The sequence below is a fragment of the Macrobrachium rosenbergii genome, chromosome 7, assembly GCF_040412425.1.
Source record: "Macrobrachium rosenbergii isolate ZJJX-2024 chromosome 7, ASM4041242v1, whole genome shotgun sequence".
Lineage (NCBI taxonomy): Eukaryota > Metazoa > Arthropoda > Malacostraca > Decapoda > Palaemonidae > Macrobrachium > Macrobrachium rosenbergii.
The window spans coordinates 1,481,215-1,496,977 of NC_089747.1; the positions used below are offsets into that span (position 1 = coordinate 1,481,215).

At 39.5% G+C, this 15,763-nt stretch overlaps 1 pseudogene; it reads right to left on the bottom strand.

The window, feature by feature from the left end:
* Positions 1 to 1,986: 1,986 nt before the first annotated feature.
* On the bottom strand, positions 1,987 to 12,330 carry LOC136840479 (vitellogenin-like; annotated as a pseudogene).
* Positions 12,331 to 15,763: the final 3,433 nt, after the last annotated feature.

Sequence of the window (15,763 nt, forward strand, 5' to 3'; positions counted from 1 at the left end):
ATTATAGGTGAAAGGTTTCTCATGACTCTTCGCATTAAGAAATCGTATTAAGCTACAGCAACTGAAAAATCTAAGATTCGCCCTCTCTCTCTCTCTCTCTCTCTCTCTCTCTCTCTCTCTCTCTCTCTCTTTAGTGTCAAAAAAGGATAACTCATCTTGGAATTGCTATGTTGGAAAGAGCAAACCTCCATAAGACTGTGCTATTCGATCTCCCTATCCCCCCCCCCACACATCATCTATCCAGGTCTCTCCCAGATTGTGATCACTGTATGTTGTCAGTCACGAGGTACACATTGTCTAAAATTGTCGTTAAAATTCATCCATAACCTTTTTTGTAATCCAGCTCTTCCAGTAGGTTCATGTAGCCTCTCTGTTTATCATTCATATGACCTCATAAGATGACTACGCGTACCATAGGCAAGTCCAATGGACCAGTTAAAGTTAAGTATACCAGACCACTGAGCTTATTAACAGCTATCCTAGGGCTGGCACGAAGGATTAGACTTATTTTACGTGGTTAAGAACCAATTGGTTACAATGGACAACATCTGGTAAACTTCGTCTATGCTTTGCGGAAACAAAACCTGGTTCATATTGATGCTTCAGTGATGCTTCATTGCATTGTTTTGGATTGCTCTAGAGCGTACTCTTGGCTGGTCTTCAGTCCAATAGAGACTGAGATGCATACTCAATAGCAGCCTAGTGATTTGATGGCTGAAGATCATAATAATATCAGTTCAAAAGAAAAAATTTTTTTTACCCTTTGTTAGGTTCAAAGGGAAACCTTATTCATGGATAATAGCAGCAAATAGTTTGTTGGATACAGCAACTGTACCATACACAACAGGGTACAGTTTCTGAAACTGAGATAAAAGACTTGGCTCATTAATCAAAATGGCAGCTGAACCAGACATCATGTTCACTTTAACTGACCTTAAGAGAGCAATCAAGGAAATATCTGATAATGAACCCCTTACACTTGACGGAATAAAGCTTTCAGATAATAGATTACTTTTGGAGATTAATGAAGTGGGTAACCTCTGCTGAGAACTGGAATCTAGCCTCAGGATATTATTGACTTTCAGTCTGTGCAACTCTGCAAAACAATATTGCAACAGATATGGAAGTACCCCTTGATTGAAAGTAGCACGTAAAAGTTTTACTCGTTTAAGGGTGATCTTATCAAGATTATGGTAACTTAGAGAATGCATATACTATAAGGGTCAATGTACTTCTTATAATTTAGGAACTTCAGAAACAAGACCCTCTCTTTATAAAAAAAAACAGTAAGATATGGAAAGATAGCCAGTAGAGTCTGCCCTTCTGTATATTGCAATTGAAGACATTTTGAAGGGAAAGGAATTACTGGAGAAATGTCTCAGACATAAAGAATGATGATGCACATGTGGCGTCTATTATCTGGAGCTTTTGTTTTCTCTAATTAGAGCAAATAAAAAGATGTTTTCTAAAAAAAAAAAATAGATGCCACATACGTATATCTAGAGCAGTTCGCTAGGAATTGCTATAGATAAGGAGTGTGCTGGTCTTGCATGTATAATATATATACTGTATATAGTGTGTGTGTGTGTGTGTGTATGCTTCATTATAGTTGAATACAAGTGATATTTTTCTGATAAATTTGACAAATTCTAGCTATATATCTTTTTCTTTCCGTGGAAGGGTGAGAGGGCCAGGAGAAAATTGAAAATTGACAAGGCGATGGCCTCCTCTCCTCCTTGTGTAGGCAGTAAATTACTGGTCACGAAAAGTGGGTGATGCCACATAGTGCTTAGGGTTAGATTGCTTTATCTAACTAAAAGATGAATCAGCCAAAGTATAAAATGCTCAGAATAACTGTCTCTTTTGGGTAAAGAGAAATCGAATGTAATATATATATGTGATACAAAAACTAGAAACCAATAGGAAAATTAGGGTACAAAAAGATTATGTTTTTTTGTCATGCTGATCATATTTATTATCGTTTTAGAAATCCATTAATTTGTGGACATTTTCGTTGCATTCCTTATAAGTTAAAAAATGAGGTCACTTGGCTTCGAGTCGGCTGGTCATTTACACGACGAGTTCTGTGGAAAAGTTTGGTCATCAGCATCCCAGAGGGAAGGTCTCCTTAACACCCTTCGTCTCGCACATGGCGCGATAGGCCTTCGCCACATGACATGCGTTCCTGCTTGCGAAGCACATCTTCCTGAATGGCCCAGGATGGACGACTGGGTTGCAGCTAGATCGAACTCCGAAGAGGGTTTGGCAGTGCAGCATATGGACCACTGGAACCTGCATGGGGCTTACGGGAGCAACGCGAGGAGTCTCGCACTGGGATTCTCCTGCCAGGACTTGACGAGCTCTTGCAAGTTAGCTGCCCTTGTACCTGAGGCGTCATCCTGTCAGTTGCCTTTTCCCCATCGTAGGCGCCCAAAAGACCGGCTATTTTACAAACGTCCAGCCAGAGACCTCGACTGATGCAGTGCAGCTGTCTCTGTAGACACGGAGTGTTATGAATGGAGTCCTGACCTTGATCTTCTCATTTTCTTTGAAGATCACGACTTCACCTTGCACTTCCCTAGGCCCACTTACTGGATTTCCATTGACGGTAACCACGAATTCTGGCTTGACCTCCACTGTAGCTCCAGCAGCCTTCAAAATGAAGTGTGGCAAATGGCCGGGCTGCTGATTTTGCATAATCAAGGAGTGAGTCTTGTACTGTGCAAGCAAGACTTTGCAGGGAGAATGAGGTACTCGCAGGACAACTCCATCAAATGTAAGGATCTCTGATCCATCAACAACCATGGCTGTGTGATTGTAAGGTGGCAGAAGATAACGTGCATGACGAGGAAGGAATTTATAATAAGCCCATACAATGTTATCAACTGGAGTGGGCATAAGAGCTTCAAACCACCATAATGCACGGTCAACAACTGGAGTTGGATTCAGTGATACATAAGACAAAGCTTGAGGAAGTGACTGCACTGGTCGACGAATAGGCAACTGAAGCTGGAAGTGGCTACCATCAATCTGAACAGGTACGATGAGAGCTTTCTGCACAACATTCTTGATCACCTTATCTACTCCCCTGAAAACCATTCGTTCCTAGGAAAAGAAGAAGTAAGTTTTAATATTATTACCTCAAATAGAGTTAGCCTTTTCCACCTTGTAATTTCAGTATTAACATTTGCATTAAAATGTAACCACCTTAAGTATTTTGGAAAGCGAAAACGTCCTTACAATGTTCATGTCGCTGACAATCCAGTTAACAAGGTGCTTGGGTTTCTTGTAGTGCATAAGATTACGTCTCTGCCTGTTAACGTCCTTTGTGAGTGTGTTCTTGACTTTCCTCCAGATCTGCTGCAATCCCTGGTACTCCTCTTGGTACTCATTCCAGAGTGAATCAAAGTCAGATTCTATAGCCCTACAGAAAGAACTCTCCAGGAACTCGTTCCACCATCGACGGAACACCTCTGGCATTTCACCAGTTTGCAGGCCACGAGCAGTTCCCATTACAACTGCAAAGAATATTGATTCAGAATATATCGATAACTCCTTACTAGTTCATCCAGATTTAACTGCACCATCATGCTAACTTATTTCATGATCTTTGTAAGTTTATACGCATTGACTTTGCATTCCCATTCTCACCATTAATCAGATTCACTTATATGAAGAAATAAAGGAAAATTACTTCAGATATTCCACTGTGTGAAAGAAGTGGTTTTGATGAAACTATACTTCATTTAAACTTAGATTTGAAACCTGCCAAAACTGATTAGAAGTTTTTTCCATAAATGACTTGCCTTCAGTGACTACTCGAGTTAAGCCAGGAATTCCTCTCGAATAGTTCTTATCATGTTGGATACAGATGAAGATAAACTGTTCTGGACGTGAGCATAATGAGACCAAACCTTTGAACATCCCTCAGCAACGTTAGACAGAAGGCCACCACGAGCCCATTCCTGAGCCTGTCATATTTAGGAATGACTAAATCGTTTTCCAAGTCAGAATAGATTCTCGAAGCTTCGTTTTAATTTCCTGCCATACTGAAGACATGTGGCCAGATGGTGAACCAGATCCCTCTTGTAAAACTTCACTGCTCATAGAATCCATCCAGTTGCCTGCAGAAGACATGAGCCTCTCCAACATATCACCAACAGTACTCTGAAAAAGACAGTTCATTATGTTTCTCTGGCACTCAATACAATTTTTCATACTTCAGAAAATAGCAAATTTATATATATCATTATACTAACCTTGATTTCACGTAGTTTATCACCTTCATACTTAGTTTCCAGCTTCATCATTGTGGGAGAAGTCAGCACCATCAGAGCCATGCCAAGTGGTCTTTTCTCCATGGTTCGTGGGTTGGCTTCAAAATACTGGCCTCGACGTTCTTCATTCCTTGCATACCGAGCTTAGTTATGTACATCCTGTCACTTCCATGCTTCTTTGTGGTCAGTGAAACAAATCCTGGCTTGCAAAGCTCAGAATAGATGTGTCGTAAGTTCCAATGAGGGATGACTAGCCTTGGCTTCAGCTCGTACTCCATAACACAAAGAGCTCTGATGAGGATGAAGTGCTACAGAAATGTCTATGGCCTTTTGATTTTCATTCTCCATGATGAAAGAAGCAGCAGCATTTCTGCCAGACCTCTTATCATATCTTCCTGACATCCTGAAGGTTGTAGGAAGAGTGAGTCTTGTGGAATTTAATATCAAATCAACATTGCTTGACCATAGGCTCACGTACAACGACTTTGGGGTGATCCTTCAGTACCTACAAAATAAATAGATTTTGAATATCAATAGTGACAGATCTTTTAAAAAGTGTATTTTCATTTAAACAGAATATCAATAATTATGGATTTTGTACAACTCACCTTTCCTTCAAGTTTTGCTTCCCACGATGACAGTGTTTCGAGCATAAATGAGTGATTCTAACCTTCCAGTGATCTTATCTTCTGGTCTGAGAAAATATCGAGCTCAACAGTTCCTGTGACCTTCTGTTCCTCTCTTCTAAGTTGAATATCAATTCAGACGGTCCCTCTCTAGTCCTGGATGACTGACTCGACCTTCATATCTGGATTCTCCACTCCAGTCAGAGTGAGATTTGCGGATAGCTATTTCATATTTGGAATCACTGAAACCCTTGTGAGAATGAAGCTGCAGTGGCAATCAGCACAACTTGGGCTGTGCAAGTGGCATCCACATCCTCCTTCCATTGTACGAGAGGGTGACATCAGCAACAGGAATAAGAATGATGGTCATGATGTTTGTAGTGGGCACGATAAAGAGCAGAACGCCGAGGGCTATCAACCATGGATGATGAGCTAGAAGATATGAGATGATCTATTGCCTTCAGGAGCTTAAGTACTTCTTCTAGGTTAAGTTCCACTTCCGAACCCTTGTACTCCATGCTCAGGAGACAGTTTTAGTTTGTACATTGCACCATTGACAGGAGAACCAATTTCAATGACCCACTTGGTAGTGTATTCACCCTGTTGATTATTCAGCTGAAGCTTGGTCTTTATAGGTTGTTGGAGTGATGGGCAGGTCACTTCAATCTGTAAAGTATTAATGTTGTATTCCCTTTCAGATCAGTAATTTCATGAGAGTATTGGTTTTTTTATTAGAGATATTTATAATTTTGCAAGAAATATCCATGAAAAGGGCCAGTGGGGTACTGTCTAAATAAATCTCATATATTAGTAAAAACATATAAATGTTGATGATATTTTGGTACTTCTCAGAAGAGAAATGTTTTTAACCTCCAGTGAATGTTGATTGTTTGCTTAATATAATTGTTTAAAAGAAATGATTCCTTTAATTGTAAGGAATTATGTAAAGGAGGGTAACCATGAATACTCCTCTTTCCACATACTTGGGGTCAGGGGAATAAGAACAGCTGTTCCACTATGAATATGATTGTTTTGTCTGTTATGTTCTTATATAAAACAGAAATAACCTTTTACCTGTAATTCAGCTTCCCTTTGGCTGGGTGTCCTGCGATGCATTGCTTCTAAGTTTACTCTAGATTGTCGACCTTCAGGCCCAACAAGATCTGCTTTGGTCGTCAGCCTCAAGTTCTGTAGTCCCTCACGCCACTCAAGAGCACTTTCTGTATTCAACTTATACTCTCTGTTTTCAGGTGTCCTGAAGGTTACGTCTGCCCCTACTTTTGGTCCTGATGCCTCTTTCTCTACTGTTAAGATAGCATTCATTTTGTACATTTGTTGGCTGGGGTTTGTTACCTCCAGCATCAAGCTGTTCCTTCCAACAAACCAAGTGCGGATGTCATGGAGTTTCAGTTCAGCCTTGAATTGATGTTGTCTCTCTAAGTAGGCCCAGTTGCCCCTGTAAAAAAAGAATGTTTCGGCATCAGTAAACTAAAATAGGTACAAGATTGCATTATCTCACTATCATTACATGAATAAGATTAACAGGAATGTTATTGGTGCTGAAAATATATTTTCCCAGCAAAACTTTGAAAGTAACTCACTGGATGACACAGTCTCGTAGGGTTGATAGTGGATTAACCATTTTGACTTCAGCCTTGATTTTCTTATTTGGGTTACGATCAGCGTCCCAAGCAAATTCGACGTTTGCTCTCTTGCCTTCGAAATCAACATCCAAGAAACCTTTTCTTCTTAGTGGGAAGAACTCTTTGGTCCTATCAGCTGGTTGAAAGTCAAGTGAAGGATTTTCTCACTGACAATGACATTCATTGTCTTTTCTATCATGGATGGAATGAGTATTTTAAAGTCCAGATTGGTTTCCTGTCCACCTCGAGTCGCCATATTCCACTGCACTGAAATGAGGTGTTCTTCTCTGTCTTTTAGTTCAAAGACAAAGGCTTGTCTGCCATGCATCATTACAAGTGAGGTTGTGACTGTGTAGGGTTGGCTGCGAAGTAAAACAGTTCTCAGTTCGGTCTTAAGGTGAGTGTTTTTAGATGAGAGCATGGCTGTGACTGGTCCTTCTACATGGAAAATAGGACTTTCTCCATGTTTAGCCATTGCTCTGACTTGATACTGAGAGCTTCCTTGGCCAGCTGCGGAAGCTTCGATTATGACTTTCTTCATACGTTCAGGAATATCAAGCTGTGGAAAGTGGAATTAATTACGTTAAAAACATTAACCTTCCTTATTTATTACCTCAATACAAATATTAGTCTCTTCATTTTAATTCTGTAAATAGAAAGTTAGACTCTACGTACCAAAAATTTTACTTGCGATGTTTCTCCTGACCGATTTAATATCATCTCTAATTCAATAACCTTTCCACCTTCTTGAGAAACCACTTGACATTCAACTCCCATTTTACTTTCTTGGTTGTATAAAATGACGTTTTTCCTGTACCTGGCATTTCCGATTTTAGCTGAAAAAATATATATTACAACTCAATAACTACTTTGCCACAAAAAACACATTTCTTACAGACTTTTCATTTATACCAAATAGTAACATTATGCAGATGCTACTGGTGGTTATATAACACAACTCCAAATAACCATTGATCAAGACAAACTTACAGCAACAGACCCAAAAACTTTAATTAAAATATTTACCTTCAATATTAGATTTCAAGGTCATATCTCTGTATGAACCTCCTTCCATGACATGGTTGCCCATTATATCAACCTTTTCATTTCCTCGCTGACCAAGCTTAATAGCTGACCTGTACTGGGACTCGCCTTCCTTTCTCATGAAAGAAACGATGTGCCAATTTCTCAATCTTTATGTTAGTTTCAATTTGCGCAGTCTTTGTGGAAGAGGTATTCTGCACCATTCATGATACCTCAGATCTCCGCTAACTGTCAAGAGTATTACAGAAAACTATGAAGTTTTTAAACAAAAAAAATAATACTCTATTACACAAAGTTATCCCACTGTGAAAAAATCTTAAAATTGTGCTTTACAATATCAAATAATAATAAAAATCATATGATATACATACCTTCAAAGTTAAATTGTGCCCACTCTCTGATGGCAGCTAATGTCTGCAATGCCACATCCACTTTGACCTCTTCTCCTCACCATTCCACAAGAACTTAGCTTCAATACCCTTCGTGCTAGGATTGTACTGTCTGCTTTCACTGAAAATAGGCAATCATCTGGACTTGTTTTTCTGACTGAGTCCACTTTCTGATCATATGGATGCTGATTCCTCCTAAACGTTCAGATTCGAGTGTTGCAGATATTTTCTTTTCTTCTCCTTCATTGGCAGAGGTAATGATGGCAGTAGCTTTCTTTGGTGAGGAGGATCCTGGAGCTTCTAGCTCGACTTTAATCACCTTCTTTCCTCCAGCATGCTCTTCTCTACCCTTTACACGAGTCCTCTCATTCCTGAATCTGCCTTCTCTAAGACTACCTTGACAATGGCAGGTGGACCAAGTGGAAGACCTTGACTGCATGAAAATGTTTGGCATGTTGACGTCATAGCAGAGTTTGAGTCCGAGGACTGGTTCCATTTTCGTTACACAAGACTGAGTCTGGAATCGTGTGCTTTGTACAGAGGAAGGATGAACTTTGGTCTCCTGCTGACCCTTGACTCTCTTCATAAGGTAAGTTTCACTCTGTGCCTTCACCAACTCCATTTTCTCTGGCAATTCTAATTCTACTTCAAAACCTTCACCAGGTGTGTATTTAGCATTAATGCTTGCTCCATAGTTTGTTGCAATGTGATTCTTCATCTTAATTCCAGCACGAACAATGTGACAGTCATAGCCTATAAATGCATCTATCTGAGTTGATAAACTTGGCAAGAATTTGACAACACCAGGAGTTCCAGACATGAGTCCTCTGACCTGAGTTTCCACCTTAATTCCAGCCACTGCTGTTCCTCCAATTTCATCTTGATAGGTAATCCTTGCATTGTAGGCAAATGATAGTCCAGGTAAAACTGAGCTGTTCGTACTGTATCGATGTTGGAAGTTGCTGCTCTGTTGATCATGTTGTCAAACTTATCAAATAGGCTATTAATGATTTCGTCAATTTTGATATTTTTCATATTTCCTTCCCAAGATCAAAGGCCAATTCTTGATTATTGATTCGTGCATAGAGATCTGCTTTCTGTATACGCCTGTTACCGTATAGTTTGTCAAAGAGATGAGAGATTTGGGACAAATCAATAGACCTCCTCTGCCTGAAGGAGCCTTCTAAACGTTCAGTGACCTTGCTAAGTGTCTCTTTGAGATCTTCCCAGATCTGTCTTGCTGGAGTCCTCTTGAAATAACTGTGTGGCCCGAAAAGTTCTTCTACAACTGTCTCGAGTCCTTCAAAACGTGCTCCAATCTCTCCGATATTGAAGGGTGTTGCACCAAGGGCAGCTGTGAGATTAAGGTTAACCGAGCGAGGAACATAAGATCCTGGAGCATAAATGACATTAGACTCGACTCCAGCACCTACACCAAAGGTTGGCGCATAGTACGACATGTCGATATTGCGAGAATGCTTTCGCCAGTCTTTGGTGAAGTTAGAGGGTAGGACTATAGTTTCAAGCCTAGATTTGAGATTTGCCTTGTAAGGGACAGTTGATTCCTTGATATTGTGGAGATGGCTTAAGATGAAACTTCTCACTGTAAAAATAAATGTTAAATTTAAATTAATTAAAGGGTGCATTTTTTTTTACAAGAGTTAGTATAGAAAGTCCGGGAAGTTTCATCAATAGTATCATATTTTAACTCAGAAATAACATCCATCTTACCTTGAGTATTTTCTTCTATTGCTATTTTTTCAGTAATCTTGTGCAGATCTTCATATTTAGCACATTTAATTGCTGCAAGATATGATCCAATACGAACTTCAGTTTTCTTTCTGTGGTCGAGAGCAACGTTAATGAGCTGCTTCATTATTGGGTGGATCTGTAAAATCAGAGCATTATAAGCTACAAATCTATCATTTTAACAATGCTTATACCCTTCATGAATTTTTATAGGAATTGTATTAAAATGTGAGCATAATTAAAATAAAAGATAACCTGAGATCCCTGGGACTTACCTCCTGATGACAGTGAACGTTCCTGAAGGCCTGGGTGGCTGCCTTGCGAATGCCTTTGTCAGCTTCTGGATTTTCTATGCACTGCAAGATTGGTCTGGCTATTTCAGAATTCATCACTCCCATATTGCCAAGGGACTTCAGTAGAGCAAGAGCGTGCTCTCTTGTTTCTTCATCTGGTGAGGCAGTGCACATTTGTCCTACTTTGCTGCTTAGAGTCTCAGGCTAACTGTCTGACAGGTGCTTTTTCTTGGCATTTAGGATTTTGTCTGCAGTAAGTATGGACCATGGTGGCACCAGCTAGAGTGGTCCTTGGGAAACGCTGAAATTTTCAAAGAGAGGCTTCAAGGCTTCAATGGAGTGAATGCATGGTCGGGGCATGAAGTACATGGAAGCAGCATAAAGAGCAGCTCGACCTCCAGTAGCTTTTCCAGAAATCAACTCTTCCACCATAACCTTGACTGCTCCAGATTCGTAAACAAAAGCTAATCCATCTAAGAACAAGCTTTCCATCTTTTGACGTTGTTCACAGATTTGGCCACCACGGATCTTCTCAAGAGTTTGTGGTATTGCCTCTTCGGGTACACGGCGCAAGAAATGTAATGCTTTGGCAAATGAGATGCTGCATGTTCGTGAACTCCGTGCTTTACCTTTTCACATACTTGTTTGAGCACTTCATCTAGTTTGGCCACCATTGATGGATCCTTCTTTGGTGTGTGCTGATCATAACGAAGAGTCTTCCTGATAAAGTGGCTAGGCAGCTGAGAAACTGAAGGAGGAATCTGGTCTGTTTCTGACTGGAATCGTAGAACTGATTCTTGGTGGGCTTCGACATACTTATGTAAGAACCATAGGGCTGGCTTGATGATATTCTTGTCTTTACAAGTAATGCTGGTGTAAATACCATTTGTAATTTCCTGTTTGCATTCAGAATGGGATTCTTCCAAAGGCAATGGAGCCTTCACCCAAGCTTTTGGTGTCTCAGCTCGGTTAACATAAAGATCTTGGCAGAAGCGATGGTTTTTCAACTTGGTCACAACAACCTTCTCTCCCTCATGTTGCACTTCATACATTGTTGAGCAGTTACCGATTATATCAGTCTGTTTAAATGTATAAAAAATAAAGATTAAAAGGTTTTGATTTGTAGAGTATATTGTTCATATAAGTTAGTTACTTTCTTTCATACTCCATAAAGTAATAAAATCTGTTCAATTACATAGGACATTTTTTACTAGAATTAATTATTTAACATTTTTAAATGTATTACTTTCAATATCAGGAGACTTACCTCTGTGAAGTTGAGGCCTGAGTTGATGGTGGAGTTGGAGGGTAAGGTGTTCTGGAAAGCAGATGCAATGCCCTTTTTCAAGTTGATGGACCAAGTGTCATCATCAGGATGGCTACAGGCTGCTTTCACCCTTCCATCAATGATAGACACCACTAGGGGGTACCTCTCGAGGAACCTGGCTTCAGCAGACCCTGAAAGTATAAAGTAGCATTCACTGACCTCAAACCACAAGAGCCGAGTTCTCTCTATATTTCAGTGTCCCAAGACTTCAGCTCAAAATATGAATTCAGTTTCATGACGAGTCATCCAACTACTCTACCTGAACCACCTCCAATGGAAGGATTCTTCATGGTGATGGCCATATCACAGGGTGAGAGCCACGAAAGCTCGACCTGAGAGTTCCATTCCATTTCTGCAGTGGCCCCTTCGACATCCCTCAGGTGGGCACGGGACTTTGCCAGTGTCACGAGTACACATATGTCTTTTTCGGGCGTAGAAGAGTTTGGGCGATCCGGCAACTGGGCATTCCTTTGAGCATAAGTTAGTTCCTGATGGCCAAGGAGCTGGAGAAAAGGAAGATATCAGAGATGAAACATTCAAATGCTTGCATAATGAGGATTTTCCCGTTTAAATTTCTCATGTTAATTTCGTACATGCTCACACTTCATAAGGTAAGTTGCTAGTTTTGATTTGGAATAGTGTATCATCCTTTCAAAGGACCTAGAAGGTAATAAAACAGTGCATTAACGATACCTTAGAACATGTCACCAACTTGATTCTTAACAATCTGCAAGCGCCCTTTTTGAACAACCGTACCTCTGTACAATGTTTCTTACTTAGTAGAAAATCTCTTGTAGTTAAATTCAAATATAAAATAGTTTTCATGTTACAAAATACAAATACTAGCCACTGTATAAGTTCTCAGATCAAGTAGACTGGTGTATCACTGTAGACCTTAACTGAACTTGCAAGTCAACAAAGAATAATTACCAGCTGAGGCTGTCGCCAGAATGACGAAAGCCAAGAGGACTGAGGAGGTCATGGTGACAGCAGATGTTGGCACCACAACTTCTGAATCTGACCCACTGTGGAAGCTGCTTATATACCCACAAGTGGGCACTGTCTTTCGGCCATTCACTTTGACAGATAACAACAGAAAAAAAAAAATAAATTAATATTCTTACAAGACTGTCATTTTTATGACGGCACTTTCTTATCTGAAAATGTAGCATTCAGCAATCATTCTTATCTTAAAATGTAGCATTCAGCAATCATTCTTATCGTAAAATGTAGCGTTCAGTAATCTGCGTAAAGTTTGTCTGGGAGGGTGTGATAAACAAATTGCGTCTGAGAAGCTGTGATAAGGAACGTAACCACTTAAAAGTATAGGCCTTTATTTAGCTTATATAATAAATTGTGAAATCATAAGAATACTCCCCACCTGGCCTTTGTAATCTGACTTTGTAAAATTTAGAATCGGGTCAACCTTTCAGATGAAAATTACAAAGAATGTTTCAGAAGCAGATTAGAAGATTGCTGGGCCTTGAACCAGCCTGACTACCTCATCTCTTGAAAAAGGGTCACAGTTAGGACCTGACAGTGCTCGAGATCAAAGTCATTTGTAAATATTTACCAGTAAACAAGTTATACACAAGAATCTTGTGGGTTTCTCTTTCCATCTTCAGAAGAAAACTGAAAGAAGTTTTTGTTTGGTTGATTATTATTATTATTATTATTATTATTATTATTATTATTATTATTATTATTATTATTATTATTATTATTATAAAGAACAACCAGGAAAAACAGAATCCCAGTTATTTTTCCCATTTATTAACATTCAGTTATCATATTATAACTTTTTGTGAGCTAATCCTTCCCTTCTTTAGAGATATCTTGCTGTCCAGCCTCTCTCACTGACTTCTTAGTGAAACCGTGAGGTTTTCTCCCCAATCCACCTTTAGGTCCTTGCACTTCATCTCCTTTATTTTCTGGATCTCTCTATCTTGCTGTCCAGCTGCTCCAACTCTTTTCACTGTCTTAAGTGACGAGTGGCTGAAGGCGCCTTAGTGCTTGGCTTAAAAGCATAAAATTCAAAAAGCAAGCTACTGTTTCAGCCTACCTTCATCAGCGGCCACGCTAAAGTAATAGTATGAATATGTAAAACAGATATGCAGCAAGGATCGAGTCTGCTGTACCATCAGTCGAATGCTGCATTAAACTGCTGTACCTTCAGTCTAATGATTCACTTAGATCCAGAGAACATCATCTCCACAACGTACAGAGCAATACAACAATTATTTTTGCCCCCCAAAAATAAACACTGATAAATGTCTCGTAGCAGTGCAGTAATACACGGAAGGTACCTCTTATACACTGACAAGAAATTAGTATGAAACTATTACCACTACTACTGCTGCTACTACCACTACTATTACTACTATTCTTCACAGCAGACACTAAAGCTGCACTTTGATCCTGAAACAGATTGGTGACCTTTAAAGAAAACAAAGGACGCAGAGTGCAAATGGAAATATATACCCTAAAGATCCAGGGCCTAAAATCCCACAATATTACCAGCCAGATTCATGTTCAGAAAATAAATTTGCCAATAACTGTCACAGAAAGTAAATTAAAGCAAGAGACTTTAAAGACTACATCCTACCTTCAAAAAGGCCCCTTCACACTGAAAGTTGGACTCCTGTATCTACCCAAACTTGCATTCCTACCTCCCATGCAATCAATTCACCTGTTGCCCCTCACGAGGGATTTTTGAGGTAAAATTTTTTCAGAGTATCCACACGTAACCTTTTGCGTATTCTTGCTATCGGCCCAACAAACAGACCAAATAAAATATAACTTCTTTGTTGGAGGTAAAAGGAAAAGAACTGGAGTTCCACAGTGATGAACAGACTCCATGAAAATGGAAAACAAGTAGTTTTCAGAACTACTCTGTTAAGAGTGAAGTAGTTTTCTTAAGAGAGACAACACTTTTCGGGACTACTTTGTTGAGAGTGAAGTCGTTCTCGTAAGAGAGACAACACTTTTCGGGACTACTTTGTTGAGAGTGAAGTAGTTCTCGTAAGAGAGACAACACTTTTCGGGACTACTTTGTTGAGAGTGAAGTAGTTCTCGTAAGAGAGACAACACTTTTCGGGACTACTTTGTTGAGAGTGAAGTAGTTCTCGTAAGAGAGAGAACACTTTTCGGGACTACTTTGTTAAGAGTGAAGTAGTTCTCGTAAGAGAGACAACACTTTTCGGGACTACTTTATTGAGAGTGAAGTAGTTCTCGTAAGAGAGACAACACTTTTCGGGACTACTTTGTTGAGAGTGAAGTAGTTCTCGTAAGAGAGACAACACTTTTCGGGACTATATATTGAGAGTGAAGTAGTTCTCGTAAGAGAGACAACACTTTTCGGGACTACTTTATTGAGAGTGAAGTAGTTCTCGTAAGAGAGACAACACTTTTGGGACTACTTTGTTAAGAGTGAAGTAGTTCTCGTAAGAGAGACAACACTTTTTGGGACTACTTTTGATTAGTTCTCATAAATTGAGTGGACTACTTTGTTGAGTGTGAAGTAGTTCTCGTAAGAGAGACAACACTTTTCGGGACTACTTTATTGAGAGTGAAGTAGTTCTCGTAAGAGAGACAACACTTTTCAGGACTACTATATTGAGAGTGAAGTAGTTCTTGTAAGAGAGACAACACTTTTCGGGACTACTTTGTTAAGAGTGAAGCAGTGTTCCTGAAAGAGACAACACTTTTCGGAACTGCTTTGCTGAGAAATTGTAACCACCTGTTTTGAACTACGTTTCATTGCAATCAAGCTAGCAGCGTCGAAAGCAACATCAGTAGGAAATTGCGTAAGAGAGAATATTTGCTAAACTTACATTCAAGCCAGAGAGCAAACACCCATTTTCAAGTTTCCACTGTTTCAAATATGAAAGTCAAGTGGTTCCACCAGTATCAACTGTTTGTCCATAGCTCAGATGTCCACAACGGGTAAACACCACTTTTTTACAGAGTGGTCTCTCCTCTGTTTTTCCCCATCTTCTGTTACTTCTTTCTAATAAACACCACGTTCTTTGGAAGCTTGAATTTTAAGTCGATGGCCCCTGTGGGCTTGTTCCATATGAATAAGCATCATCATCTGAATAATAATAGTAATTACGTGGATGTAGAGCACAAGACATTATGAAGACTGAATATCTTTTCCGTATTAATTTGTATCTGTGATCCTAGTTTACCAATCACTCAGAAGGTTAATCAAATAATACACTTTGTAAAAGGAAGATGATACAGTCATAGATCACAGAAGCAATGAACAAATGTCAGAACTAGACCTTCGAAGCAAAGCAAGTCACGAAAACAAACCATTTTTAGAATTAATTTCCACAAAATATATTCGGCAAGTCCTATCCATAAAAAAGCTTGTGAGTTGAAATGAGATGATTAGTAAAGTCAGACAATAA